General features: G+C 40.8%; 1 protein-coding gene across 9 annotated transcripts in view; it reads left to right on the forward strand.

The window, feature by feature from the left end:
* The window catches only part of AFF3 (ALF transcription elongation factor 3), a 498,510-nt gene that overhangs the window by 118,099 nt on the left and 354,724 nt on the right, over positions 1–25,687 (forward strand). For 3 of the 9 annotated variants that reach the window (XM_077482717.1, XM_077482712.1, XM_077482714.1), the window contains exon 2: positions 663–776. The exons of the other annotated variants lie outside the window; for them this stretch is intronic. The gene's annotated coding sequence lies outside the window, so the exon portion shown is untranslated. The remainder of the gene's footprint in view (positions 1–662; positions 777–25,687) is intronic. 9 annotated transcript variants of the gene reach the window in all.

The following is a 25,687-nucleotide window of genomic DNA, read 5'->3' on the forward strand; positions in this document are numbered from 1 at the left end:
AGAAGATGAATTACTCCACAATGCGTACAGCTACAGAGGTGAAAGATGGCTTGTTTTAAAGTGTTTTACTACCTGTCTGGAATATGATAATACTGTCAGTGAGTCAGACAAGCAGGGATGAGTACAAATCACATAAGGAAGCCCAATTGCTCAGGTGTCACATATATGGATGGATCTCACGAATCCCCTTGGTTCTGGTAGGAATGGCCCTCTACTTGAATGGACCCTGTGTCTCAGATTAAACACATCTGATTAGTGTTTGATTAGTGTTTGATTCCTTATGTGATTTGTAATCATCCCTGCTTGTGTGACTCACTGCCGTAGGGTATTTGAGTCCACACTCTCTGGTAAGCGCAATATTACAATCCATGTTGGTGGGCTTGTCACGTTGGTGGTTATCGATATCTGTGGACTATCACTCTAAGCACCATTGTGGATTTTGATTATATAGACACAGCATTGATGGCTTTTTGTGGACTGTTTGTATTATGAACTTTTCATTTTGCACTAATGTTTGTTTGTTTTTCATACACTTTTCTTTTGACATATGTTTATATATATGATAACTTTAGGAATTATTTAGCGCTGCACTTATGTGTTTTTCACTTTAAAGTGGTTGTAAAGGCACGAGTTTTTTTTTACCTTTATCGCATTACCTTCAGAACGCTGCTTGCTGCGGGGGCACCTGACAGGAGGGAGGGGCCCAGGAGTGCCAGCGTGGGACCCGAGAAGATGAGGATTTGAACCACTCTGTGCAAAACCATTAAACAGAGCAGGTAAGGATAACAAGTTTATTATTTTAATGAAAAAATTAAAGCTTTGCAATCACTTTAAGTAAAGAAATGTAAAACACCATATGAAGGGCACCTTTACGTATATTAAGAATCACTGCCAAACTGTTGGTCAACATTTTCAGACAATGGGCATCGATCCAAAGGATTGTTTATCTTAAACATTAAAGAGACTGATACCTACAATGTAACCAGTTAGTGTGAGTATACTAACCGCAAAAAATATGATCTAGGTGGCAGTGTTAATTTTGACATCAGATTTTGTTTTAGTCATAGTCTTTTGACTAATATGTGATTTTACTTTTAGTTCTATTTTAGTCATCTGAATTGTTTTAGATTTAGTCATATTTTAGTTGACTAAAATCTCTTGTACAGGGAGAAGGGGGGAAATGAGACTTTAAATGAAGCATGTGGGTGCAAATAAGTGAATAATAAGATTGGGAAAATTGATATTTATTGGTTCATAAACAAAATATATTATTTTTACATAGTTACATAGTTAGTCAGGTTGAAAAAAGACACAAGTCCATCCAGTTCAACCAAAATAATGTATATCAGAATCCAAATTAATTCAAACATAATGATGATACACAATCCGATAAATTTCTTATATATACACACAACTGTATTGCAAGTTAATACCCAATTGAGCTAGATCTCTAATCTTCATCGTTAGTGATAAAAAATTAAATAGCATGGTATGCTGCAAAAAGTCATATAAAACCAATAAAAGCTAGTTCAATGGGCAAATTCCATAAACTTCTTGACTACACATATTGGATCTGGGACATGACATCTATAGCTCAACGTGTTTTGTGACTTTGTAGCCACTCTTCAGGAGCAGGCTCATGATGCAAATCCATATATTTATATATATATATTCTATATATATTTATTATTATGATTTCTGATATCATTTTGGAGTATCCTGATCCCCTGAATCCTATCCTGTTTAAGTTTTGCAATAAAATCCACAATCCTACGCTGAGCCTATATTGTCAGTGTGCATGTAACTGTGTCTATGGCAGACAGCCTCTGAACTAACAAGGCAGACCTGGGTATATTTTCAGCTGCCCCTCTGGGGTTAGTGCTACAAATTTTTTAAAGGTAAGCAAGACCTGCAGCTGCCAATTGTAGGAGCTTTTGTTGACCATCTAGTTGCAGAGCCCACCCCCACCCAATCAAATGCTCCCATGGAGTGATGTGGGAGTGGATATTCTGCACATATCACTTAGAAGGTCCAGTGTATCCCATTAGCTCTTTGAACCTTGTAATGTAGGTGTGTTTGGTTTCTAACTGGTTGTTAATGTCCTAAAAATTAGTGTATCCACTTTTTGTGTTGGTAACTCTATCACAGCAGGAGTTATGGAATAGTTGAGAGCTTGTTTAGTCTCAATTAAAAAAACTGACTCAAAGATGTGTATCTGATCAAACTATTCAACAGACTGTTTTACAACATTACCATAGGGCTGCATTAAGAGACTTTTCAGACTCTGTTAAATGCTGTTTATGATTATGCTAGAGGCTTATTGACCCACCTGCATTCCATCTAAATGATCCTTCTTGTGGCAATGTGTCCTAAACTGTGAAATTTTTTCCTCAATATTTTTTCCTCTACTGCCTAAAATAGAGTAGCTATGAGATTTAAATCTGATTATTACAATCTCTTAGATGGGATGAGCCCGATGTTTGACTCGAATATTGGGTGTTTGCCCGTTTACCGAATTTAGAACATTATGTGCCGTTCACGGCAAATTTGAGTGCTGCAGAACACCCCATAATGCACTGCGAGATCGCAGTGCATTGGCGTCATATGATTGGCTAAAGCTTGCACCTGACCTGCATGCTTTGGCCAATCATAACGTGCTCTGCTGAGAGAGCCATAATTGGCCAAAGGCAAGGTGCTTTTGGTCAATCATGGCTCAGGGCTCTAAACTCATGCCCCACACTATGTAAGGCTGCTTACATAGCAACAGTACACAGTGTAATTAATGAGTGCAGCAAAATTACATTTCTAAAGGAAAAAAAGTAATTTAAAACTACTTGCTGCTGTAATGTATTGTTGGATTCTGGAAATATACATAAAAATAATTGAAAAAAATGGCATGAGTTCCCCCCCAGTCCATTACCAGGCCCTTCAGGTCTGGTATGGATATTAAGGGGAACCCCGTGCAAAAATGTGAAAAAAATGGCATGAGGGCCCCCCTAAAATCCATACCAGGTCCTTCAGGTCTGGCATGGATATTAAGGGGAACCCTCTGTCAAAATAAAAAAAATGGTGTGGGGGTCCCCCCAAAATCCATACCAGGCCCTTCAGGTCTGGTATAGATTTTAGGGGAACCCAGCACCACAATAAAAAAAATTACGTGGGAGCCCCCCAAAATCCATACCACACCCTTATCTGAGCATTCAACCTGACAGGCCACAGGAAAAGGGGGGACGAAAGAGCACCCCCCTCCTGAACAGGCCACATGCCCTCAACATGGGGATGGTGCTTTGGGGTCCCCCCAAAACACCTTGCCACCATGTTAATCAGGACAAGGGCCTCATCCCCTCAACCCTTGCCCGGTGGTTGTGGGGGTCTGCGGTCGGGAGTCTTATTGGAATCTGGAAGCCCCCTTTAACAAGGGGGCCCCCAGAGCCCATATCTCATGTAAATGGGTATCGGGTACCCCTACTCATTCACCAAAAAGTGTCATAAAAGCACCCTCCCCATGTTGAGGGTATGTGGCCTGGTACGGGTCAGGAGGGGGGCACACTCTTGTCCCCCCTTCCCTGCGGCCTGCCAGGTTGCATGCTCGGATAAGGGTCTGGTATAAATTTTAGGGAGGACCCCATGCAATTTTTTTTGGTGTGGGGTTCCCCTTAATATTCATACCAGACCTGAAGGACCTAGTAATGGACCTGGGGGGGGGACTCACTGTTTTTTTCAATGATTTTTATGTATATTGTCAGGATCCGACAATACATTACAGCCGCGGGCAGTTTTCAATTAAATTTTTTCCTTTAGAAATATAATTTTGCTGAGGTACTGTTATGAACATGGAAAAGATGCGCTACTTTATAGACAGACTAAGGGGAACCCCAGGCACAATATTTAAAGTAATATTTCCTTTTTATTGTTTCACTTTAAGCATTATTAAAATCACTGCTCCTGAAAAAACAGGCATTTGTAAAACTTTTTATTGCATTGATGCATGTCCCCTGGGGCAGGACCCAAGTCCCCAAACACCTTTTATTGCAATAACTTGCATATAAGCCTTTAAAATTGACACTTTTGGTTTTTCATGTTCGTGTCCCATAGACTTTAATGATGTTCATGTGTTTGCATAAATTTTTTGCCTGTTTGCATGTTCTTCTGCAAACCGAAGCGGGGGGGGGGGGGGGGGGGTTCGGCTCATCACTACTCTTAGAATGCAAGTTCTAATGAGCTGATTCCTCCTGTAGTAAAGTGTTTGTACTGCCTCAAGTTTTAAAGTTCTGCGTAAACTGTCAGTGCTATACAAATCCTGTATATTAATAATAATAATAATAATAACTATTCTGTTACTGAGCATGGCAGTGTGTGGAACATGATTTCTCTATTCTCTCTGCAGTTTTTGAGTTGTCAGACTCCTTTATCATAGCAGTGACACTACTATATAAACATAGGAATAAAATTATACATACCCTTATTGATGAACTCTGGGTATGGTGTGTTTATTCAGGACACTATTACCAATAAATTGGTGTACATGGCCATGCCTATAGTTTTTCTTTGTTAAGTCTAGAAAAGAAAAATGGAACAGGAGCTCAACCCCCACCCTCAGCTGTTGGCCTTCTTTATATTTACCATGAGGCATAGAATGGTAGAATAAAATACATAAAATTATATAGAAAAGCATTGAGGGTGGCTGGGTTTAATACTTGGAATAAGAATAATTCATGAAGAAGGCTCTGAATGACAGCTGGATGAACATAAGGAGAAGGTTCCCTGAAGCTCTGCAGTGATGGCATTTGTCTACCTGTTGGTATTGGTAACACTATATTACGGCATTTTAATAATCCGTGGCTTGCTTTTTTTCTGGAGTGCAGGACCATTCTTTTAAAGAGCAGGATTTTTATTTATTTAATAGTTTTTACAAATGTACTCTACATTACTATTTTGTGTGTTTTTTTTTAAATGGTATGGAGTTGCCTAAATCTGTTATATGATTGGTATAATTCATATTAGTAATTATTTTCTATGCTTACAGTAAGATTTAAAGCCCAGTTCCAGGCAGTCAATAAACAATAAATGTGGGGATCACTGGGATGAACCATCCCCCCCCACCTGAGCACATGAAGGCTAGAATGCTCAATTTATCTTTAAATGATCTAATAGAGAATAATACTTACCTTGCATACATCCTCCCCGATTATAACCATGGGAATGACTTGTCTCCAAAGGCCCCTATTCTTCTCCAGTCATTCCACCATCACTCTAGCCAATGCCATTGCTTACAGTGCATGTAGTCAAGGGCCTAACCATGTTCCTAGGTGAGACAGAAGAAGGCCAGAGGCATTGTCTGCCATGGGAAAGTGAAATAAAGTTATGGTAAAGTCTCGTTTTTTTTTCTATAAAAATAACAAACATGTTATACTTACTTGCTCTGTGTAGGGGTTTGCGTAGAGCAGCCCAGACCATCCTCTTCTTGGGTCCCCCTTCGGGGCCCCTCTCTCCTGTCGAGTGTCCCCACAACAAGCAGGTTGCTATGGGGGCACCCGAGCCGAGCTGTGCCCTGTGTCCATTCAGACATGGAGCCATGGTTCAGCCCCACCCCATCTTTTCCTGGTTGGCTAACTGACTTTGACAGCAGCGGGAGCCAATGGTGCTTCTGCTGTGTCACAGCTAATCAGGAGGGAGAGTCCCGAATGGCTGAGGCACTCATGGACATTGCTGGATTTAGAGGGGGCTCAGGTAAGTATTAGAATGCATTAAGATAAAAAAACTTCTGACTCTGCAACAACTTTAAGGTACGTATTGCTCTCTATTACCTCCCTCAATGAGCATTATACCATCTTAAAAAATGCTGGTCATGAACCACAGTTTGATGTTATGTTTACAAGAAATCTTTCAGGATGAAAATATGAAAACGTTTCTTGCTGACCTGCAGAGCTGCACGATTCTGGCTCAAATGAAAATCACGATTTTTTGCTTTGAATAAAGATCACGATTCTTGCGGCGCAACATCATCTTTCACATATACAAACAAATTGGGCTAACTTTACTGTTTAGTTTTTTTCTGATTCATTGAAGTTTATTTTTTCCCAAAAAATTGCATTTGAAAGACCACTGTGCAAATACAGTGTGACATAAAATATTGCAAGGATCGCCATTTTATTCCCTAGGGTCTCTGCTAAAAATATATATATATATATATATATATATATATATATATATATATATATATATATATATATATATATATATATATATATATATATAATGTTTGGTTCCAAGAATTTCCTAACAGAAAATACTGATTTTAACTTTGTAAGAAACAAGTGTCAGAAAAAGGTTTAGACTTTAAGTGGTTAAACTTCCTTCATTTACACACGGAAGGTCATCCCTTTGATCTAAGAAGGAAAAGTTACAATGTAATAGTACTCTACTAGCTTGGACAATGTTGTGAAAATCTTGGCAGACTGTCCGTTTTTTTTCTTTTGACAGCTGAGTGAGCAGAGAAGGCTCTACACTTGTTACATGAATGAATCGGGAAATTCTGCATAGGGGGTGGAATCGAGATTGCGATTTTTTTAACGATTAATCATGCAGCTCTACTGACCTGTTTTTCAAGATGCATGTTTTTGGACCGTACTCTTGATGATTTACTGCCCCAGAGCAAGTACATGTTTATCAGTGTAACAACTGTGTAACAACAATGTGCTTGCTCTGGTTCACTGACTTAAAAAACAGTTCACTAATAGAAGTTACAAGACGTTAGAAGAAAAAAGGTTTAACCTTAGGCTGGGGAAATTAATCTTATCTGTTAGAGCAGTAAAAATTTGAAACTCCCTACCCTGGAACCTGTACTAATTGATAATCAAAATATGCGTCTTCTTTAGGAAGCTGAATATTCAGGGCTTTGGAAATTGTTGAAGAATAAAAATCACAAACACACACACACACACACACATAGGTTGCACTGGAAGAACTTTTTTCAATTGTATAAACCTCATACCTATATAAGCTCCCATTTTTTTATCCAGGCACATTCTTTTTAAATAACTGTTGTGTGTGTGGTTAAAGTCATGAGTATTAGTCACTTTTTCCTTCCTCTAAAATTGAACATTCCAATGTGTTTGTCATTATTGAAATCATTACCTTGTTCAAATTCTTGGTATGGTAATAGGTAAAAAAACGTAGTGCATTTTACTTAGATGAACCAACAATACTGCTTAAGGCATTTAAGGTTTTTCTAGTGGCAGTATGGGTTTGGACATTCGTGTTAATTTTAGAGAACTATCATCTTTATGAAGACATAAATGCATATTGCCCAAATTAATCATCAAATATAACAGTAATTTTATGAGTTTGGGTGCAACAGGTGGAGCTTGTAAATATGAACATCTTGAAGACTGACTCTATAAGATTCCAAACAACTTGACACTGCATCCAATTTGTAGATTATACCCTTGGCATGGTGAACAGGTGTTTTGGTGCGATCCCATCTTTCTCAAGACAATGGTACAATAAAAGAAAAGCACAGTTGCCTGCCGTCACAGTGCTATGCCTTCAGTAGTTGTTTCTAAACAGAAATAGGAATATCAACTTTCATAGTCCTGAATCTCAGATTCAGTCTTCTCTAATGTACAAAGCTGTGCATTATATAAAATATACAGTATGTGTAACCTATATTTATAGATAACACTACATAAAAAGTCATAGGTCAAAATTGCACAGGTCTAGGCTTTACTCTCACTATCCATGTGACAGTGCTTGGGAAGGGTAATACTGTGGTAGTACTGTGTACTGCATTGTGAGTTATGCCACATACACACGATGAGAAATTCTGTCAGAAAAAAACTTGGATGGTTTTTCCATCGGCATTCCGCTCAAGCTTGCCTTGCATACACACGGTCACACAAAAGTTCTTGGAACTTTCAACCTTCAAGAATGCGGTGACGTACAACACTACGAGGAGCCAAGAAAATGAAGTTCAATGCTTCCAAGCATGCGTCGAATTGTTTCTGAGCATGTGTAGGAATTTTGCGTATCGGAATTTGTACAGATGATCGGAATTTACAATCAGAACTTTTTCTGACCAAACATTAGAGAATCTGCTCTCAATCTTTTGCTGACAGGAATTCGGCCAGCAAAAGTCCAATGGAGCATACACACGGTCACATTTTCCGAACCAAAAACTCTCATCGGTCTTTTGCCAGCCGAATTTCCGATCATGTGTACGGGGCATAAGTGTAAGGACCCTTCACAATTGTCTCATAGCCCAAAATCAATTTTTTTTTAAGGGGGCTGCATGATAGGCAGGTGGCAGGGTAAGAGTAAGATGATGCACCCAGGGGTCTCCTCTATACAGTCAAAGGTTTTTCTTTGCTCTTTAGCTGCATATGACAGGAAGAACCTCATGGTTTACTATATGTATCATTTTTCACATGCCAAAAGATAGCTCTTTAGATGTAAAAGTCCCAGAAATGTTAGCATGTTAAACTGAATGTAAAGTGGATGTTGTGCTAATTGATAAAGTCTGCAAACCTATGAGTTAAATCTGGCTCTTGATCTTGTAATGGCTGGCGTTTTGTGTGGAACAGTGCTATCTATAGTGTTTTATTGATTGTCCTTTCTATATGTTACAGTTAACGACCAGATGCTATTAAGAAAATTATAATGTAAGAGTAGTACTTACCCACCAAAGCAGGTGTAGTGGACCTGAAACACTCTGTACAAATAGCATACACTTAAGATGTAGGTTAATGACCTGTAAGCTGTTTGAAATCATACAGCTCAAGGTACTATTTAATAAAGAGAATTCAAAATAAATGTTTGTAAAGATAAATACATAATTTACTTCCTGTATATACAGTAAATAAAATACAAATTCAAAGAAGATAAAAATGATATCACCCACGATTTGCTATTGAAGATTACCCATGTCTGTGTAATATGTAAACACTAAAGACAAATTCCACCAAACTATGCTTGTCCTTCTCTGCCAGGTCTGCAAACTCTGTTTTGCTCATGTTCTGCAATTTACAATTTACACAGGATGAATTGACAGGTAGGATAATGCTTTTATGTATTACCTAATGCAGAAGATGTGATAGACAATACATAGAAAACAATAGGTAAACAATAGAATGTGTAGTATCAAAAAGCTCACTTACTACAAAATGTTAATTATTGAATTAAGTTAATCTCTAATAACCAGAATTGATGATGCGCCAGTTGCCTAGGCTTGCACCAGAAGTTGATGGCCAAAATAGAATATCACTGTCTGTGCCTGGTTATCACATCTGTCCATCTATCTAACTTTGAATTGATGTCATCTAATAAATCATTGCTTTTATAATGATCCTACTGTGAAACTACACTCAGCTTTGTTGCTGGATATAAAAATTGCTTTTTCAGGACTTTATTTTGTCTGGGAATCATAATCTAGAGCCAGTATATTCAGTCTGGGTTAGAGTGCTAGTCAACTAGCCACTATTCTGCCTGGATTCACATTTAGACATTTACCGTAAACTTATTATATTTTGACTTTACCCAACTGCTCTTTACAAACATATCTTGATTGACAATATAAAGAGCAATTCTGTCTTGTTTGTGTTCTGAGTTTTGTTGTTTACCTTTATTTTCTTTCCCAGTGACGCTAATCCTTTGGAGGAGAACTAAAGGAAATTCTAAATGTGTGTGAACACCACTCTAGGTCAGTCTCCCATCTCTACCTCCAATAACACACAGACTAGGTGCTGGTCCCGTCCATCTCGGATCCCAATTAACAAAAAGGATTCTTTTTGCTTAAAGGAAACTCTGCTCAAAGGTTAAAATGCAAACTTTTTATGCTCATTGGGAAATTTCCCCTGGCTTTCCCTTTGGAGACAGTTACTGGTACAGGAAATTTTCCCAACAGGGACACACAAATAAAAACATGACAAAAGTAATAACACTACACACGTTCAGCCAAAAAAACATTTTACTGGAGTTGTACTTTAGAAAGCACTCTTCCTCATTGAACTTAAATGTAACCTCTATTTGCTATAATAAGTTTGCCTGTGTATGACGTTTGGAGCTCATAGTAAGGCTAGCCAAACACATAAAGTTTTTGCCCATTCAGGGAAATCAATAGATAATAAATCAATAATCAATAGGCTAACAGTACCAAACACAGAGCCATGTGGGTGCTCAAATTACAGCCTATTTACTAAAAGCAAATAGGCTGTTAATTTTTCAAGATCATTTTCCCAGAGCTTAATGAATTAGATGAATGGCTGATGACTTCAATTATCCAAATATGCAGAAGCATATGGCATGTGGTTGGATATTCTTTGCAAAGTGAACTTTCACCACATTAATTACGTTTAGGGAAATTTCCTTGCAAGGTTAACAGCTTAATTGCCTTTAGTAAGTCCACCCCACAAAAATTCATTTCAGGTGTGGTTCTTTTCTCTAGATATTCAGAAAAAATGGGTGGCAGTCACTTTAGTAGACTTTTAAAATAGGATAAAAATTTTTTGCACAAGGCAATTTGACAGGGAGGGTGAGGTGTGGATGAGGATCACTGGATCTTAAACCAGGCCTCAATCTATTTTAGATCTTTTCTTAATATCTCTCTCATTGTATCAGATGATTATCACCAAAATCACAGACTGTGTTAGAGCTCGGGCTTCCTTTACAATCTAGGTTCAGATAATAGCTCAGTCTTCAATGCCAGGGAAAGATAGCATGGAGAAACTTCTTGTGCAAAACTTTCCATTCAACTATTCCCTACATTTCCATATGTGGGGGAGAGTTGCAGCTTACTTCCCCCAGGCCTCATGCTTTATTCTTCCAGCAGTCAACCTTAAGGCCTCTCCGAGGTTTCCCCAGACAGGAGTTCCCGGCATTTTTAGATGTGCCTAGGTCCAAGGAATAGGAGAGACTGACCTCTAAGCTGACATTCTCACAGAGCAAAGGCCCAAGAGGGAATAGACAGGTGACGAAGTGGTTCAGATGTTTAATAGCTCTCCCAGAATGCCTCAAGTGGTGGGGTAAGACCACTCTATATTAAGATTCCTCTCAACTCGACTCAACTCAAGCTGGTTAATAAATCAAGTAGGTGGCAGAGCAGCAACTGTTATGCCCTGTACACACGGTCGGACTTTCTGACGGAAAATGTGCGATTGGATCGTGTTGTCGGAAAATTTGATTTGTGTATGGGCTCCATCTAACTTTTTCCGTTGGAATTTCCAACACACAAAGTTTGAGAGCTGAATCTAATATTTTCTGACAACAAAATCCGATCGTTTTAAATTCTGATTGTGTGTAGACAATTCCGACGGACAAAGTGCCATGCATGCTCAGAATAAATTACAAGACGGAAGCTATTGGCTACTGCCCTCTTTATAGTCCCGTCGTACGTGGTTTACGTCACCTCATTCTGAACGATCGGATTTTCCGACAAGTTTGTGCGACCGTGTGTAAGCAAGACAAGTTTGTGCCAATGTTTTGTCATCGGAATGTCCAACCGTGTGTACAGGGCATTCAATTTTATGTGAATTCTCACCTCCTAACTTTTGTCTGATTTCCTATACTATCTGACAACCAGCAAATAAGCAGGCAGTAATAAAAAATCTTCTAGATGAGGAAGCAGACAGCAGTTAAATGTTGTTGGATATGTACCTGAAATTGAGGTTTTATACAGAATAAAGAGCAACTAAAGGCAAATATGAAACATTCCTAGGTAATCATGCACTTGTATGCAGTGGCGGCCCGTCTATAGGGGGCGCACGGACGACGCCCCCCTCCAGGCAGTCACAAAAAAAGATTAAAAAAATGCATTTAAAAAAAAAATGGTCATAAAAAAAATGGAAAAAAAGGTACTTAAGTGCACTGTGTTTTGGCGCCGGATACAGTGCACCATGGGAAGCACCACATCCAGTGGCGGTGCGTCCATAAAGGGCACAGGAGCGCCACCCCCTCTCTCCTGGCACCGCTCTATCACCATAGATAGATTCATGCATTGCATGAATCTATCTATGGTCGCCACTGACACCCCCTATTCAGGTGTCCATCCCCTTTTCGAGCGATGGGCACCGAAATGACAGTGGCAGAGGTGTTTTATGGAAGCAACTGATTAGAACCGTAGGCTCTAATAGGCGCCCAAAAAAGGTGAACAGCGGGCGCAATTCTGCGCGTTCACTGTTCACTCAGCTGTGTGTTACCAAAGCGAAGGAATTCACTTTGCTCACACTGGACCGCCTCTCAGACAATCAGGTGCTCGGGTCTGTTTCCTGTCACCTGATTGGCTGAAACACCTGATAGAGAGGACAGAAGAAGACATTGAGGAACGTGGAGGACACCACCACTGACCCGCTGTGAAACAGGTAAGTGCCGGGCGATGCACACTCGCAGCATTTGATGGGGCACAGTAGAGGCAATTGATGGGCACACTGGCAGCATTTGATGGGGGACAGTAGCGGCAATTGATGGGCACACTGGCAGCAATCAATGGGTACAGTAGCTGCGTTTGATGGGTACAGTGGCTGCGTTTTTATGGCACAGTGGCTGCGTTTTTATGGCACAGTAACTGCGTTTGATGGGCACAGTGGCTGCGTTTGATGGGCACAGTGGCAGCATTTGATGGGCACAGTGGCTGCGCTTGATGGGCACAGTGGCTGCGTTTGATGGGCACCGTGACTGCATTTTGATGGCACAGTGGCTGCACTTCATGGGCACAGTGGCTGCACTTCATGGGCACAGTGGCTGCATTTGATGGGCACAGTGGCAGCATTTGATGGCACAGTGGCTGTCCTCAATGGGCACAGTGGCTGCGCTTGATGGGCACAGTGGCTGCGCTTGATCAGACAATGGCGGCAATTGATGGGCACAGTCGCTACGTTTGATGGCACAGTGGCTGTAATTGATTTTTTTTTGTTTTGTTTGTTTGCACCCCCAAAAAAAATTTTGAGCACCAGCAGCCACTGCTTGTATGATGATTTAAGTCTAAATGTAAGCCCAGTCATTTTTCTATTTAAGAACTCTTCTATTTAAGAATTTTAGCTTGCACTGCTATGCTATTTCTCAGATCAGGAAAAGTGCAGAATTTGTATTTTGACCATTGGCCTTAGCTGTTGATCTGTGCCAAGTAATATGTCTGATTTGTCAAGCCAAACTCATTTATTTCAGCCTTTGAAAAGTATTTAAACCCCAAATTTGTTATTCTTATGTGGAGATCTGGTCAGAAACAGCATTTCCTATCACAGGCTGACAGTACTAAGCTACTGCCAGTGTGCCTTCCCTCAGATGACTATTGGCCTGCCTATCAGGTCTGTTAGATTAAAGAAGCCGCCCAAAAGCCAACTCAAGGAGCTCCCAGTGCAGGCTGACATTTATACACATTGAGACATTAAAGCAGGCATCACTAAATGGTGGACCATAGTCCGGACCCGGACTGATTGACAGTTCTATCAGGATCCTCTGCCGGGTAATATCCTCCTTCCCTGTAAAAGGGACTAGGATACAAGGAAGAGAGGCTGTGAATGGGACTGGGATACAAATTGGGGGGGGAGGGGGGGCTGTGACAAGGACTGGGATGTAAGAAAGGGAGGATCAGAAGGGGAATGGGATGTAAGGAAGGGAGGTTGTGAAGGGGACTAGGATACAGGGAAGGGGGCTGTAATGCCGTGTACACACGACTGGACTTTTCGTCGGACTTGGTCCGGCGGACTGAAATCTGACGGACAATTCAATCGTGTGTTGGCTCCAGCTGACTTTTTCTTCCCAAAAGTCCGGCGGACCTAGAAATAAAACATGTTTCAAATCTTTCAGACGGACTCGAGTCCGGTCGAAAAATCCGGTCGTCTGTGTGCTAGTCCGACGGACTAAAACCGACGCTAGGGCAGCTATTGGCTACTGGCTATGAACTTCCTTATTCTACATCATCACGTTTGAATCTGTCGGACTTTTGGAGTGATCGTGTATGGCCAAGTCCGTTCGTTTGAATGTCCGCCGGACCAAGTCCATCAAAAAGTTTGGTGACTGGGATGCAAGAAAAGGAGGATGTGAAGAGCACTGGGATGCAAAGAAGGGGGGCTGTGATGTAAGGTGAGGGCTTTTATGTGAAGCGAACTGGGACGTAAAGAGGGGGCTGTGATGTGAAGAGGTGACAGAGCACACTGATGTGAAGAGGAGGGTGTATGAGATGTGAGGTGGGGGCTGAGGTCACTGATGTAAAGGGGAAGGCCTATAATGTAAGGAGGGGTTGTAATGTGAAGGGAGGGCTGAGGACACTGAAGTAAAACAGACTCTGTGATATAAATGATGACTGTGATGTAAATGGGGGACTTTGATGCAAAGGGGGGCTGTGATGTAAAAGGGGCAGTGTAATTTTAAAGAGGAGGATGTGTTGTAAAGGGGGGGGGTAATGTAAAGGGGGGCTGTATCGTAAAGAGGAGTGCTGTGATGTGAAGAAGGGGGTTCTGTGATGTTTAAAGTGGGTGCTGTGGTGTAAAGGAGGACTGTGAAGTGAAGAGGGCTTTATTGCAAAGGGAAGGACTGATGACACTAATGTAAAGGGAACACTGTAATGTAAGGGGTAGGGAGGGGCTGTGATATTAAAGATTTGGGTTATAGCACAAACATGAGACCTGGACCTCTGCTGGAAGAAAATGTTACTGACTGGACCTCTGTGAATTTTAATTGAATACCCCTGCATACTGAAAAATAGATTTTGGGGTTTTCATGCACTTTAAGGTTCTTCTAAGCTCTACCTTACTATTTTGGAAGCTCAGAGAGCAAGACTATATACACATAACCAACTATTGTAGTGGTGTGTGTTTAATAGGATATATTTTATTGGAAAAAAATATATATCTTTAAGCCATTATAAATAAATTGTGAAGTTGACAGATTTATTGTGTACAACTTGGCTACCGCAAAGTATCCAGGTATCCTGTATTGACACGTCTGATGGCAGCAAATCATTTGCTCATTGATTGCTTCTTTGCTTTTATTGCTTGTGTTTTCCTTTGTTCTTTCTTTTTCTTTTTTTTTTTTTATTACTCTTACAGTTTATAAACTTGTCAGACCATCAGACACCTTTACAAGAATACTGTTCTACAAATCAGAACTTCTTGTACAACCACTGCTATTATAGATAAATATATTTTCTACATAAGCCACCTAATAAGTAAGTTAATAATATTAGAAATGACTCTGATTTGTGGTAACTGCTGAAATTACATTGATTTTACAGTTAGGGTTTCCCTGGCTCTGTACTCCTCATAATTAGGTTACTCTTCCAGAAGACCGCATGAATCCTAAGGACAAATTATGGGCGAGTACGGTGTGATTCCAAAAGAGATATTATTATTTTCAGAAGCATCTGTAGAGTCAAGAATTCATCTGATGAGTATTATATATGAGTATATAAAGGTATATTATTTAAAAAGTTATACAGCGAACCAATAACGCATTTAATGGCAAAATTCCTTTATGATACTGATCTAATGATTCCACGACTGTACAGGCAATTCTGCATATCTTCATATCCCTTTCAGGGCTAAAGCATACTTATTTCTAAATCTGCTTGACCACTCATACAATGTATGGTAATGCTCTTGAACCGTGACCAGCATCAAATGCAATCTCCCATCGCAAAAGGCCTGCTTGGAAACAGAAGCATTCTCCACAAGCTGATCTCAAGGTTGACTGATCCCAACATGGGGTTTCTCGCAACCCTACAGATGTGAGTAACCACTTTTAAATGACAAAACATTGCGGGCGACAGATACTCAACTACCTTAGAAAACACTACACCAGCTGTGACTTTCTATGCTGGTTTTTTTTTTTTTCGTTCTTTTTTTGGCTCAATCTCATCTTTTAAATTAGAGGCTACCTTATGCATGAATTATGTTATCTATGTCAATGTCATGACAGCTTCCTAGATTTAGCACACTAGAAGTTTCAAATGGAGTTACAGGGATGTAGCATTTCTTTTAATACTAATATGTGAAAACCTCCTGTTTAACCACTTTCAGACCGGACCAATTTGCTGGTCAAAGACCAGACCACTTTTTGCGATTCGGCACTGCGTCGCTTTAACTGACAATTGCGCGGTCGTGCGACGTGGCTCCCAAACAAAATTAACGTCCTTTTTTTCCCACAAATAGAGCTTTCTTTTGGTGGTATTTGATCACCCCTGCGGTTTTTATTTTTTGCGCTATAAACAAAAATAGAGCGATAATTTTGAAAAAAACGCATTATTTTTTACTTTTTGTAATAATAAATATCCCCCAAAAATATATAAAAAAACATTTTTTTCCCTCAGTTTAGGCCGATACGTATTCTTCTACATATTTTTGGTAAAAAAAATCGCAATAAGCGATTATTGATTGGTTTGCGCAAAAGTTATAGCGTTTACAAAATAGGGATAGTTTTATAGCATTTTTATTAATAATTTTTTATTATTTTTTTTTTTACTAGTAATGGCGGCGATCTGCGATTTTTATTGTGACTGCGACATTGTGGGGGACCCATCGGACATTTTTGACACATTTTTGGGACCATTGTCATTTATACAGTAATCACTGCTATATAAATGCAGTGATTCCTGTGTAAATGACACTGGCAGTGAAAGGGTTAACCAGTGGGTGGCAGTGTAGGGGTTAAGTGTTCCTAGGGGTGTGTTACTAACTGTGGGGGGGTTGGGCTTTCATTTAGTGTACACTGATCTCTGCTCCAATCACATGGAGCAGAGATCAGCGTCACTAGTTGCTAGGCAGAATGGAAAAATGTTGTTTATACAGCATTTCCTCCATTCGGCCGCTCCGTGAGACGATCGCGGGGATGCCCGCGGCGATCGAGTCCGCGGGTCCCGCGACCGGACTCACGGGGGTCCCGACCAGCGCGGGAGCGCACCGCCGGCGGCGCGCTCCCGATGGCACGGCGGCAACGAATATTGGATGTACATGTACGCCAATATGCCTGCCCGTGCCATTCTGTCGACGTACATCGTCGTGCGCTGGTCGGGAAGTGGTTAAAGTGGTGTTCGGCCTGTGGAAAAAAAAATTAAATGTCACCAGCTACAAATACTGTAGCTGCTGACTTTTAATATACAGACACTTACTGTCCAGGGATCCCGTGATGTTGGCATCCCTGCCGATTTTCGGATCGGTTGTTGGGTGCTGCCGCCTCTATCTTCACTAAGGGAAACTGTCAGTGAAGCCTTTTGGCTTCACAGCTGGTTCCTTACTGCGCATTCACAAAGCACTCTGCGCTTTCTAACTGGCCCGGCGGCATAGGAAGGAGGAGGGGGCTGAACTTCCGAGGGACAGCGCTATGGCGCCATCTCCCAGAAGTGAGGAAAGGTACCTGTTAAAAACATTTTTGGGTGGAAATCCGCTTTACGCTAACCACATATGCACCAAATATATGTTATAGTCGAATTAAAGCCAAACTCCAGGCAAATATAAAATACTAATGCCACGTACACACGACCGGACTTTTCGACAGCAAAGGTCCGACAGAGCGAGTCCGGTGGACAATTCGATCGTGTGTGGGCTCCATCGGACCTTTGCTGTCCAAAAATCTGACGGACTTTAGAAATAGAACATGTTTCAAATTTTTTCGCCGGAACTCCGCTGGACCCAGTTCCTATCGAGAAATCCGCTCGTGTATGCTAGTCCGATGGATGAGAACCGACGCTAGGGCAGCTATTGGCTACTGGCTATGAACTTCCTCATTCTAGTCCGGTCGTACGTCATCACTTTTGAATCCATTGGACTTTGGTGTGATTGTGGGTGGCCAAGTCCATTCATTCGGAAAAGTCAGTCGGAATTCCACCGAAAGTCCATCGGGAAGGCCGTCGGACCTAGTCCGTCGAAAAGTCCGGTCGTGTGTACGCGGCATTACTCATGCAGCTCTGTATCCTTAAATCGTTTTTTAAATGCAAACAGTAAGTACCTGAATCTGACAATCAGCCTCTTGTAGGCTGTTGTACAGCAGAACTAACACTGGGAAATGGAGAAACAACACAAAGACAGTCAGTTGCTCATAAGCTGTCATATGCTAGAAGGAAAGAGAAGAATGAAGGAGAGATGAGCTTATCTGTATGCTGCTTCAGCTTTCACTGTCCATTCATGGGCTGGGGAAGGGAAAATAACTGTAAAGCCCCATACACACTATCAGATTTTCTGCTGATTTTTGTCTTCAGATTTACCAAAACTATGTAATGCAAGGGCCTGCCTGATTGCATACAAATTGAAACTCCTAAGGTTTGACTTCATATTATATGTTTTTGGTAAATCTGAAGACAAAAATCAGCAAAAAATCTGATAGTGTGTGGGGCTTTATTGTTAGTAAACTGCAGCAGAGGAAATGTAGATCACATGCCCTACCAAATAGGGCCACACTAGGTGACAGAGCTGTGTAAATCTTATGTATGAACAGACAGAAATACAAACTTACATATACAGTGGGTATAGAAAAAAATCATTCCCTTTTAAATAATGATATTTTGTTGCTTTGCAGCCTGAAATGAAGACAGATACAGTTTTTGTTTTATCCATCTGTATTTACTCAGTGCACCTTATAACATCCAAGTGAAAGATATAACACCAACTTGTCAAAAAATAAATAAAAAAAATGAAAAAACAGAGTCACTGAGTTGGAAAAAGAGTCACACCCTCTGACAAAAAAAATTAAAAAACAGAGTCACTGAGTTGGAAAAAAGGTTCACACCCTCTCCTGAAAATTACTTGTAAACTCAATCAGGTGTATCAAATTATCTTTTCAATGGCACACAAAGCCATTTGACTTTCAACTGTGATCAGCCGTGGTCATTTTGATAATCTCAGCATGAAAAGAGCTTTCCTGGAGCATTTCAGTCCCTGGTAGTGCAATTGAAGCAAACAATGGGTGGCAAGGCACTGTCAAAAGATCTCCGAGATAAAGTTAAGGACAAGCACAAGTCAGGATATGGATAGAAAAAATGTCAAAGCATTTAGTAGAATAGCTAGTAGAAAAATCACAGATCAACAATACCCCCTGGAATGTAGGTTTTATATTGCATTTTGTTGCATGAGATAACAATAAGCAGAATCTGCCTATCAAACTAGGTTATAAACCCAAAGGTCAGGAAGGCATTTGACAGTAGGGGGTTTAACTTTATAACTACTGTATTAAGAGCCAGAGGCTCAGGCTCTGATATGCTAAATTGTATTCTTTTACTATAGGCCAAAGCTAGGTCAAATTAAATTACCTTCCAATTAAATACCATTAATTTTGGTTCATGGTGGGGTGTCCCCCTAATTGTTTATTCTTTTCTAAAATAATACTGGAAGTGCTCCTAAAATATCAGTCATCCTTCTATTTCTCAAGCATTAAAAATTAAAGGTATCCACAGATGACAGTCTTCAGTATCCAACAAAATCACTTCCCATTGATGAAATGCTTATGTTTGGAGGCCTTTTAGTATTGAAGTGAGGTGAGATTGTCAGGAATAATAATCAATATCCAACAACTGGGAATTTCGGGAGCAGTGGTGTCACCTATAGCAGTGGTCATCAACCCTGTCCCCATGGCCCATTAACAGGCCAGGTTTTACGTATTACCTTGGGGAGATGCAGACTACAATACTGCAATCACTGAGAAGTAAATGATATCACCTGTGATGTATTTAAGTTATCTTGCAAACCTGGCCTGTTAGTGAGCCCTGAGGACAGGGTTGATGACCACTAACCTATAGGCTCCCGTAGCCCACTGTTGACTCCCCCTCCTTTCACCTACAGCCACTGCTCACTGCCAAAGGGGAGCTGAAACTACAAGATCACGTGACTGGACCAGAGCAGACTAAAGAAAGGTAAGTATACAGATCATTTGTACACAGGGTAGGCAGGATAAGTAGGAGGAGAGGGGGAAATTTTTAAGAATATTAGCGTTAGGCTTGAATTCCACTTGGGAATGTATTTAAAACCAAAACTTTAAATAAAAAGTCCTGCTAAGGGAGATTTCCCTTTGCTTCCCATCCTGGAAATATAACAGGAAATCAGTAGAAATCTTTCTTAAGGGAACAGAACACCCATAGGAACTTGTATCCCAATCGGAGGATTTTCTCTGGTGAGAAGCTCAAACGTTTGGATTTCTCATCATTTCTGTCTCATTTACAATGGTCACCAGTACAAACATGAAGGTGAATCTCTCCAGCGGATGCATGGACAGTAATAAAAACTGGGTGGGTGGAGTCATAATTCTTCCCCACTCTTTTTACAGTTTAAAAACGCCTTTATATACTCTTTAAAAGCCCAGACACGAAAGAGGCTGGGGACCTTAGACATAAAATGTTATGACCGCCAGGGAGTGTGAAGCTTAGAATTGTATATTTAGTTCCATGCAACTACCATGGCATGCAGAAGTTAGAAAAGGAACTTGTTGATAACAGAAGCTTTATAGAGGTATACAAAAGCTTTATGGTAGGTTTATTTTAACCGCTTGAGATCCGCGCTATAGCCGAATGATGGCTACAGCGCGGACCTGCTTTGCCGGGTCTACATCTATTGACGTTGTCCCGTGCACGAGCAGCCTGCGCGCCCCCCGAGGGGCGCGCACGGTGCGCTCTGTGATCAGCGAGTCTATGAGACTCGCCTGATCACAGATCGGAGCAAGGGGTCGATCCCGACCCCTTACCACATGATCAGCTGTCAGCCAATGACAGCTGATCATGTGATCCCAACAGAGCCGGTAATCGGCTATTTTTCCTCCTTCGCGCTGACAGCGCGAGGAGAAAAAAAAAACGATCACCTAATTATAGTAAAAGTGACACCCATCAGTACCACCCCTTAGTGCCCATAGTACCACCCATCAGTGCCCATAGTGCCACCTATCAGTGCCCACATTGCCACCTATCAGTGCGCACAATCTGCCTCAATAACAGTGCTGCACCTCATATGCCACATATCCGTGCCCATCAGTGTCATCTACCAGTGCCCATCAGTGCCCAGCAGTGCCACCTATCAGAGCCACCTATCAGTGCCACCTATGAGTGCCCATCAGTCCCATGTATAAGTGGTACCTATCCGTGCCCATCCGTGCCACCCATCCGTGCCACCCATCCGTGCCACCCATCCGTGCCACCCATCCGTGCCATCTTATCTGTGCCCATCTTTGCACATCAGTGCTGCCTTATCTGTGCCCATCAGTGCTGCCTTATCTGTGCCTATCTGTACTGCCTTATCTGTGCCTATCGGTGCCACCCTAACCGTGCCTATCAGTGCCCACCAGTGCAGCCTATCAGTGCCCACCAGTGCCGCCTCATCAGTGCATTTCAATGAAGGAGAAAAATTACCTGTTTGCAAAATTTTATAGGAAACTATTAAACATAATTTTTTTTTTTTTTTGCATCTTTTTTTGTTTGTTTAGCAAAAAATAAAACTCCCAGCTGTAATTAAATACCACCAAAAGAAAGCTCTATTTGTGGGGAAAAAAATGATAAAAATTTCATTTGGGTACGGTGTTGTATGACCGCGCAATTGTCATTCAAAGTGCATCAGCGCTGAAAGCTGAAAATTGGTCTGGGCAGGAGGGGGGTTTAAGTGCCCAGTAAGCAAGTGGTTAAAATAAATATTTAAATAATTAAATTGGGCTGATTCAGGCAGATAAAGAAACATTCAGATCTAGAGGAGAATTGATTACACTGACATTTTAGTTTTCATTTACTTTTTTCCTTTTCTTTTCACCCTCTTTTTTCTTTTCCTAGATACTACTTTTCAATATTAATAAAAAAAAATTAGAATTAGGTTTTTCTTTGGCATTATGGTCCTGTTGTGTAATTTACTAATAATTCTCTTTTCCTTTTGCATGCTTACTGTATACATTTCATTTTTTTTAGACCACTGTCTGAAAATGTAGATAGTCTACTAGCGTGTACTGTATATACAGTAAACATACTATATATATATATATATATATATATATATATATATATATATATATATATATATATATACAGATAGATATCTATACACTCTATATTGTCAAATGTATTGGGATGCCTGTCTTTACACACAACTTTGAACTTTAATGGCATCCCAGTCTTAGTCCGTAGGGTTCAATATTGAGTTATTGAGTTGGCCCACCCTTTGCAGCTATAACAGCGTCAACCCTTATGGGAAGGCTGTCCAGAAGGTTTAGAAGGGTGTCTATGGGAATGTTTGACCATTCTTCCAGAAATGCATATGTGAGGTCAGGTGCTGATGTTGGGTGAAAAGGCCTGGCTCGCAGCTCAAATTCATCCCATAGGTGTTCTATCGAGTTGAGGTGCAGGCCAGTCAAGTTCCTTCACCCCAAACTTGCTCATCCATGTCTGTATGGACCTTGCTTTGTGCACTGGTCCAAATCATTTGGTGGAGGGGGGTTATGTGAGGGGTTGTTTTTCAGGGGTTGGGCTTGGCCCCTTAGTTCCAGTGAAGGGAACTCTTAAGGCATCAGCATACCAAGACAATTTGCACAATTTCATGCTCCCAATTTTGTGGGAACATTTGGGGATGACCCCTTTCCTGTTCCAGCATGAATGCACACCAGTGCACAAAGCAAGGTCCATAAAAACATGGATGAACGGATTTGGAGTGGAGAAACTTGACTGGCCAGCACAAAGTCAACCCAACAGAACACTTTTGGGATGAATTAAAGCAGAGACTGCAAGCTAGGCCTCCTTGTCCAACATCAATGCCTGACCTCCCAAATGCGCTTCTGGAAGAATGATCAAACATTCCCATAGACACACTCCTAAACCTTGTGGACAGCCTTCCCAGAAGAGTTGAAGCTGGTATAGCTGCAAAGGGTGGGCCGATTTAATATTGAACCCTATAGACTAAGACCAAAGTTCATGTGCGTGTAAAGGGGTATGAGTATGTGTGTGTGTGTGCTATCATTAAACCGTTTCCTTTAAAAAAAATATTCTCTGATTTGTCTTTGGATCCAACATCCAAAGATTTTATTTCCACAAACATGATAAAAATGAAGTGCTTTTCGGTGATCTGTTTATGTTACATAATTTCATAAAACATATGCAAATCTGTTGCTTGATTTGCCACTCTGCTACAGTGTGCAGTATGTATTCCATCTTGAGCAATATGTAAATTGTCCCTGCTGCTTTTACAGTTGCTCTGTAAACTGCTTTGCAATTAAACATTTTAATGTAGTATTTTTGCATGTATAATCTCAAGGGACTATTAAATACATCTCAAATGCTACTGGGGTTTTTGCAAGCAGTTTCAGTATGGGAGCAAGGATGCATTTTCACTGTGCGATAAGGCAACATTAAATAAAAAGGCTGACATGCCACAGTCAAATTTAATCTCTTCAGTATTTATTTTCTGCTACACTGCGGTAATCACCACTTTGCTCAAGGGATCTAGAGCTATCGTGCTTTGTGTGACGTATTCCAAGTACACAGCTCACTGTAGCAGGTTATGCAAGTTCAAATTAATTCCCTTTTTTGTGTCTTAACTAGTATGTAAGAATATACACATTTGAATGAAACGTAAAATAATGTTCATATAACAGAAAATTCGTGTAGCAGTAACATCATTTTATTTATATTATAAACAGCAAACACATACAGGATAGACAAAAACACTTAGGCTAGATTCATAGTGTTCCGTTTGCATGCAGCATGCTTTAGTAACGGACAAGTATGTATGTCCCTTAATGTTAAGAGAGACTTTCCAATACCGTGGACTGCTCTCCAGAACTTAGACTTGGAAGAAATACTGTCATTAAAGAATATGTCAACCCAACATTTCTTATTCCTGATATGTGCCTGCTGTACCATACACTTGTATGAAAATGATCCTGTTCTCTTTGTATTACTTCCTTTGTGTGAAATCCTTGGTGTCTCTGCCAGACCCTCTGCTTTCCTTAATAAAAACTAGCCACACTAGGCATGAGAGCACAGCATGGTCAGTTCTCTATCTGTGCTTAGAACAGTTAGCAATTACGCAATAACCTCCGGGTTATGGAGGTTATGAGTTATGAGTAAGCACTAACTGTAGCACAAAACATGTTAACTCAGCTTTACCCGGCACTGTCTGTGATGATTGTAAAGAAAATTGAAAAATTTAATAATTGAAGAGGTACAGTGGATTTCAGGTCCTTTTCTTCTATGTGGCTTACAGATGAGCTGCTCTAGCACCTTCACCATGCGTTGTTAGTAGGTGGACTGCTTATCACTCACCTGGAGCAGCTTTGCTTGTATAGGGTTGTTTTACAAAGTGAGATTTTACGTATACTTAATTGAACAAAGAAAAGAAATGGGATTGTTTCAAACACATTGCAAAATTGATTCCCAAGGGCAATACATTTAAAAAGATAAAAATCGACCCTATCTGGCTTACTTCAAATGTCGAAAAAAAGCCATAAACTATAGGAAAAGGGGAATTTTAAAACTCCTCATTTGAAAGTTACAAGGAATCCAGCATGGGAAATAAGGATGGCTTAACCTCAAAAGAAAGGGTTGTTAGTCACTAGTGTTGGGCGAACTGACCCCCATACCCCCATACCCCTTTTATGGGCAATTACTTGCATATTAACCTTCAAAATGGGCACCTTTGATTTCTTATGTTCGGTTCCTTTAGACTTTAATGGAGTTTGCTGTTCGGGGCACAACTTTTCCCCTGTTTGGGAGTTTTGCTGCAAATCGAAAAGAGGGGTGTTTGGCCCATCTCTATTAATCACTTAACTTGTTTATGCTGTTCTAAAATGGTGCTCGGATAATGCCTGTTTGTATCAGTGGCTTTTTAAACCATATCCAGATTCAGCAGATCTGGCAGCTTTTACACTGGAAGCACCAGCTATCCCTGACATTTTGGAACCATTGCAAAGTCCAGGAGCTGAAATTATCAAAATGTGCAAGTATGCATAGTGTATCAGTGATGATGTCCATGAAATAAGCAGTGGTCATGGGAGGTGGCATTCAGACAAAGCCATACAGCAGAGGTTCTCAAACATCTAGTGTCGTGACTACTTGATAAAATTTCCCAAGTTGTGGGGACCCAGTAAAATAATTTTCATAGCCTGAGTTGTCAGAACTCAAGGCAAGACAAGTAATTTGTGCCTCTAACCCACGGACATTTAGTGCTCACTAAGTTCTTTCCACTCATACAGTATTAAAACCTGTCAGGAAAGGTTCCCTCCGCTGGTAATATCAATCATTTGGCATGCAGTACTGCGATCCACCAGCAGGTGTCTCCTGCTGGAATTATGTAATCTTTGGTCCGCAGTACTGGTGTCCACCAGCGGAGGGATCCTGGCAGTATGGAGCAGGTATTGCCCTCTGCAGTCAGGCGTCACATGACTGACAGCAGCCATTATAAATACCCGGCAAGTTCATATACACTTCGCCTTGGTATTGTCCTTGAGCCCTGACCTGCAGCCTGTTTGATACCTGATCCCTGTTACCTGATCCCTGTTACCTGATCCCTGTTACCTGATCCCTGTTACCTGATCCCTGTTACCTGATCCCTGCATCCCTGATCCCTGCATCCTGCCTCCTGTACCTGTTCCCTTCTCCTTGTCCCCCCATCTGCTGACCTCCTATTTATGACCCCGGCCTGGCTTGACTACGATTCCGGTACTCCCTTTTGTTACATATACTGGTTTATTTACTGTTTGGTTGTTTGGTTTGTTCACTTGGTTCGTATTGGTGGTGTGTTCACATTTATAT

This window comes from Lithobates pipiens, unplaced genomic scaffold (assembly GCF_037356315.1).
Source record: "Lithobates pipiens isolate NorthernLeopardFrog02 unplaced genomic scaffold, aLitPip1_a1.2 Scaffold_16, whole genome shotgun sequence".
Taxonomy (NCBI): domain Eukaryota; kingdom Metazoa; phylum Chordata; class Amphibia; order Anura; family Ranidae; genus Lithobates; species Lithobates pipiens.